The sequence below is a fragment of the Colletes latitarsis genome, unplaced genomic scaffold, assembly GCF_051014445.1.
Source record: "Colletes latitarsis isolate SP2378_abdomen unplaced genomic scaffold, iyColLati1 scaffold0082, whole genome shotgun sequence".
Lineage (NCBI taxonomy): Eukaryota > Metazoa > Arthropoda > Insecta > Hymenoptera > Colletidae > Colletes > Colletes latitarsis.
This window is the reverse complement of record NW_027488432.1, coordinates 42,501-48,102: the sequence shown is the minus strand read 5'-3', so window position 1 is coordinate 48,102 and position 5,602 is coordinate 42,501. Positions and strand designations below refer to the sequence as shown.

The 5,602-nt window shown below is 43.8% G+C and overlaps 1 non-coding gene across 1 annotated transcript in view; it reads left to right on the top strand.

Moving 5' to 3' along the window:
* Positions 1-5,323: 5,323 nt before the first annotated feature.
* LOC143351163 (small subunit ribosomal RNA) overlaps positions 5,324-5,602 on the top strand; it is a 1,933-nt gene continuing 1,654 nt past the window's right edge. The window contains exon 1 of the ribosomal RNA XR_013081531.1: positions 5,324-5,602. This exon is cut by the window's right edge and continues 1,654 nt beyond it. This is a non-coding gene — a ribosomal RNA (small subunit ribosomal RNA).

Sequence of the window (5,602 nt, the reverse complement as noted above, 5' to 3'; positions counted from 1 at the left end):
TGTCCTACGACGATTTTTGACGCCGGAGCGATGATTCGGAGCAGAGCGGACTTAGAAACTTTCGCGCGTCGACCGCCGGACCGATCGCTCCAGGCTGTTTTTCGTCAATAACTCGAAAACGAGCACGGTAACGCTCGTTTTCGCCCGTACGATACTTGTACCGTTTACCGTTGGCTACCTGGTAGACGGTTTTTTTTTTTTTTATCTCGAAGTTTGAGAGCTTTTTTAATTTTTTCCACAAAAACGAGCACGTGAACGCCAATTTTCGTCTATACGATTCTTATGCAGTTTTATATTCTCTACACGGTCCACTGATCGTTTTATTTTTTTGTCGAATTTTGAGAATTTTTTTTTTTTTTTCTCGAAAACGAGCTCGACGACCTGCACTTTTGACGACGCCATCGTGTTCCCCGGATTTTTTCCTGCAAGATAGCGTGTCTATTTTTTGTCCTACGACGATTTTTGACGCCGGAGCGGTGTTTCGGAGCAGAGCGGACTTAGAAACTTTCGCGCGTCGACCGCCGGACCGATCGCTCCAGGCTGTTTTTCGTCAATAACTCGAAAACGAGCACGGTAACGCTCGTTTTCGCCCGTACGATACTTGTACCGTTTACCGTTGGCTACCTGGTAGATGGTTTTTTTTTTTTTTATCTCGAATTTTGAGAGCTTTTTTAACTTTTTTCTCAAAAACGAGCACGTGAACGCCAATTTTGGTCTATACGATTCTTATGCAGTTTTAGATTCTCTACACGGTCCACTGATCGTTTTATTTTTTTGTCGAGTTTTGAGAATTTTTTTTTTTTTTTCTCGAAAACTAGCTCGACGACCTGCACTTTTGACGACGCCATCGTGTTCCCCGGATTTTTTCCTGCAAGATAGGGTGGCGATTTTTTGTCCTACGACGATTTTTGACGCCGGAGCGGTGTTTCGGAGCAGAGCGGACTTAGAAACTTTCGCGCGTCGACCGCCGGACCGATCGCTCCAGGCTGTTTTTCGTCAATAACTCGAAAACGAGCACGGTAACGCTCGTTTTCGCCCGTACGATACTTGTACCGTTTACCGTTGGCTACCTGGTAGACGGTTTTTTTTTTTTTTATCTCGAAGTTTGAGAGCTTTTTTAATTTTTTCCACAAAAACGAGCACGTGAACGCCAATTTTCGTCTATACGATTCTTATGCAGTTTTATATTCTCTACACGGTCCACTGATCGTTTTATTTTTTTGTCGAATTTTGAGAATTTTGTTTTTTTTTTCTCGAAAACGAGCTCGACGACCTGCACTTTTGACGACGCCATCGTGTTCCCCGGATTTTTTCCTGCAAGATAGCGTGTCTATTTTTTGTCCTACGACGATTTTTGACGCCGGAGCGGTGTTTCGGAGCAGAGCGGACTTAGAAACTTTCGCGCGTCGACCGCCGGACCGATCGCTCCAGGCTGTTTTTCGTCAATAACTCGAAAACGAGCACGGTAACGCTCGTTTTCGCCCGTACGATACTTGTACCGTTTACCGTTGGCTACCTGGTAGATGGTTTTTTTTTTTTTTATCTCGAATTTTGAGAGCTTTTTTAACTTTTTTCTCAAAAACGAGCACGTGAACGCCAATTTTGGTCTATACGATTCTTATGCAGTTTTATATTCTCTACACGGTCCACTGATCGTTTTATTTTTTTGTCGAATTTTGAGAATTTTTTTTTTTTTTTCTCGAAAACGAGCTCGACGACCTGCACTTTTGACGACGCCATCGTGTTCCCCGGATTTTTTCCTGCAAGATAGGGTGGCGATTTTTTGTCCTACGACGATTTTTGACGCCGGAGCGATGATTCGGAGCAGAGCGGACTTAGAAACTTTCGCGCGTCGACCGCCGGACCGATCGCTCCAGGCTGTTTTTCGTCAATAACTCGAAAACGAGCACGGTAACGCTCGTTTTCGCCCGTACGATACTTGTACCGTTTACCGTTGGCTACCTGGTAGACGGTTTTTTTTTTTTTTATCTCGAAGTTTGAGAGCTTTTTTAATTTTTTCCACAAAAACGAGCACGTGAACGCCAATTTTCGTCTATACGATTCTTATGCAGTTTTATATTCTCTACACGGTCCACTGATCGTTTTATTTTTTTGTCGAATTTTGAGAATTTTTTTTTTTTTTTCTCGAAAACGAGCTCGACGACCTGCACTTTTGACGACGCCATCGTGTTCCCCGGATTTTTTCCTGCAAGATAGCGTGTCTATTTTTTGTCCTACGACGATTTTTGACGCCGGAGCGGTGTTTCGGAGCAGAGCGGACTTAGAAACTTTCGCGCGTCGACCGCCGGACCGATCGCTCCAGGCTGTTTTTCGTCAATAACTCGAAAACGAGCACGGTAACGCTCGTTTTCGCCCGTACGATACTTGTACCGTTTACCGTTGGCTACCTGGTAGATGGTTTTTTTTTTTTTTATCTCGAATTTTGAGAGCTTTTTTAACTTTTTTCTCAAAAACGAGCACGTGAACGCCAATTTTGGTCTATACGATTCTTATGCAGTTTTAGATTCTCTACACGGTCCACTGATCGTTTTATTTTTTTGTCGAGTTTTGAGAATTTTTTTTTTTTTTTCTCGAAAACTAGCTCGACGACCTGCACTTTTGACGACGCCATCGTGTTCCCCGGATTTTTTCCTGCAAGATAGGGTGGCGATTTTTTGTCCTACGACGATTTTTGACGCCGGAGCGGTGTTTCGGAGCAGAGCGGACTTAGAAACTTTCGCGCGTCGACCGCCGGACCGATCGCTCCAGGCTGTTTTTCGTCAATAACTCGAAAACGAGCACGGTAACGCTCGTTTTCGCCCGTACGATACTTGTACCGTTTACCGTTGGCTACCTGGTAGACGGTTTTTTTTTTTTTTATCTCGAAGTTTGAGAGCTTTTTTAATTTTTTCCACAAAAACGAGCACGTGAACGCCAATTTTCGTCTATACGATTCTTATGCAGTTTTATATTCTCTACACGGTCCACTGATCGTTTTATTTTTTTGTCGAATTTTGAGAATTTTGTTTTTTTTTTCTCGAAAACGAGCTCGACGACCTGCACTTTTGACGACGCCATCGTGTTCCCCGGATTTTTTCCTGCAAGATAGCGTGTCTATTTTTTGTCCTACGACGATTTTTGACGCCGGAGCGGTGTTTCGGAGCAGAGCGGACTTAGAAACTTTCGCGCGTCGACCGCCGGACCGATCGCTCCAGGCTGTTTTTCGTCAATAACTCGAAAACGAGCACGGTAACGCTCGTTTTCGCCCGTACGATACTTGTACCGTTTACCGTTGGCTACCTGGTAGACGGTTTTTTTTTTTTTTATCTCGAAGTTTGAGAGCTTTTTTAATTTTTTCCACAAAAACGAGCACGTGAACGCCAATTTTCGTCTATACGATTCTTATGCAGTTTTATATTCTCTACACGGTCCACTGATCGTTTTATTTTTTTGTCGAATTTTGAGAATTTTTTTTTTTTTTTCTCGAAAACGAGCTCGACGACCTGCACTTTTGACGACGCCATCGTGTTCCCCGGATTTTTTCCTGCAAGATAGCGTGTCGATTTTTTGTCCTAGCTCAATTATTAAGGAAGTTACGGTTTCTTGATTTTTCGGTATGTTCGAACTGGTCTTTTAGGCGGGCGCTCGGTCGCGCGGTGCTTTCGCATCGACCGACGTACCGATCGGCGGCGACGGTTTTTCGTCTATATCTCGAAAACTAGTACGCTAACACATATTTTGACCTATATGATATTTGTTCAGTGTAATTTTTTCTATCTGGTAGGCTGGTTTTTTTTTTTTTATCTCGAATTTTTTGAACGTTTTTGTTTTTTTCTCGAAAACTAGCGCGACGACCGATATTTTTAACTACGGTTTTGAATTCGTCTAATTTTTGCCTACAAGATAGCGTGTCGAGTTTTTGTCCTGCGACGATTTTGACCATTTTTTCATTTTTTTCTCGAAAACGAGCACGGCAATCTATATTTTTAACGACGGCATCGTGTTCCCCTGCTTTTTTCCTACAAGATAGCGTTTTTTTTTTTTGCCCTAGCTCAATTATTAAGGAAATTACAGGTGTTGGTTTTCGCTCTAAGTTATAACAGGCCGTTCGGGCGGGCGGTTGGGTCGCGCGGTTCCCCCCATAAGCGGCCGTGCGTAAGCCCGTGCGTCGCCGGCGTTCCGGCGGGCGCCTCGGTACCTATAAGAGAAGCGACGGTCCGGTCGAGTCGGTCGGGGCAGCGTCGAGCGTACGGCTATTCTTCGACCTCGGTTGAGAAGCAGTCGTCGCTCCTCGGGATTTCATCCTGACTGTTCTGTATCGTGCTCGTTCCAGACTTTCTCCACACTGCATTGCCACGAGTCGGTGTCTTTGACCGAATGGCTCTTGAAGTGGTATAAGCGTCTCGAGTGACGTTGGTGACTTGTATACGTTTAAAATATGTATACTCGTACTATCCGAGCATCAACTCTTCAGTCCGAGCGATTGAAAATTTTGTGAAAACCATAAACTGGCACTACACTCTACGGAGCGTAGCTTAAAAGGCAAAAATTGTATGGAACTACGGTTCGTACTCTGGAAAGTGAGCAAAGAATGAAATACAGGTGTCTGACCTCGACATAACAGTACGGCGCCGAATACGTGCTTTCTCGACCAGCACATACGCGCTTTCTCGTTTTTGTCCAGCATGAATGCTTAGTCTTCGGGCCTGGCAATACGTGCTTCCACGATCGATGCCCAGCGTGAATAAGTGCCCGAGATGTTCAGCATGAGCGCAGCTCTACGTACTTTGTCGTTGTGGGATACCATTATACAATAATGTTCTGTTGTGAAGTAAAATACGAAACGAGAGAGTTTGGTGGTGACTCTGTCGAGAAAAAGCAAATATAAACGAGAGAGTTGGTGGTTTCTCTGTCGAGAAAAAGCAAATATAAACGAGAGAGAGTTGGTGGTGACTCTGTCGAGAAAAAGCAAATATAAGAGAGTTAGTTGGTGGTGGCTCTGTCGAGAAAAAGCAAATATAAGAGAGTTAGTTGGTGGTCGCTCTCTCGAAAAATGAAATTAAATTAAATAAACGAGAGTTTGGGGAGCTCTCGGAAAAGTGAAAGAAACTAAACGAAGGAGAGGGTTTTTGGTGGTACCCTCTCTATACATATATAATATTATAACACAAGAGAGGAAGAGGTGGCTCTCAAGTCTTTCGAACGAAAGACTAAAATTTGATGTTGAAAGAAGGAGTTTTTTATGTGTCGTCGTCCGTTCTCCTTCAGAGTCGGCGACGAAGAATAAAATTGAGAGAATATTACAAAAGAACTTTACTCAAGTTCCCTGGTTGATCCTGCCAGTAGTCATATGCTTGTCTCAAAGATTAAGCCATGCATGTCTCAGTACACGCCGTATTAAGGTGAAACCGCGAATGGCTCATTAAATCAGTTATGGTTCCTTTGATCGTACCCACATTTACTTGGATAACTGTGGTAATTCTAGAGCTAATACATGCAAAACAGAGTTCGTCCCAGTGATGGGAGGAACGCTTTTATTAGATCAAAACCAATCGGTGGTCTGGACGGGCATTATTGTCCGTTCGTTCATCGTTTGCTTTGG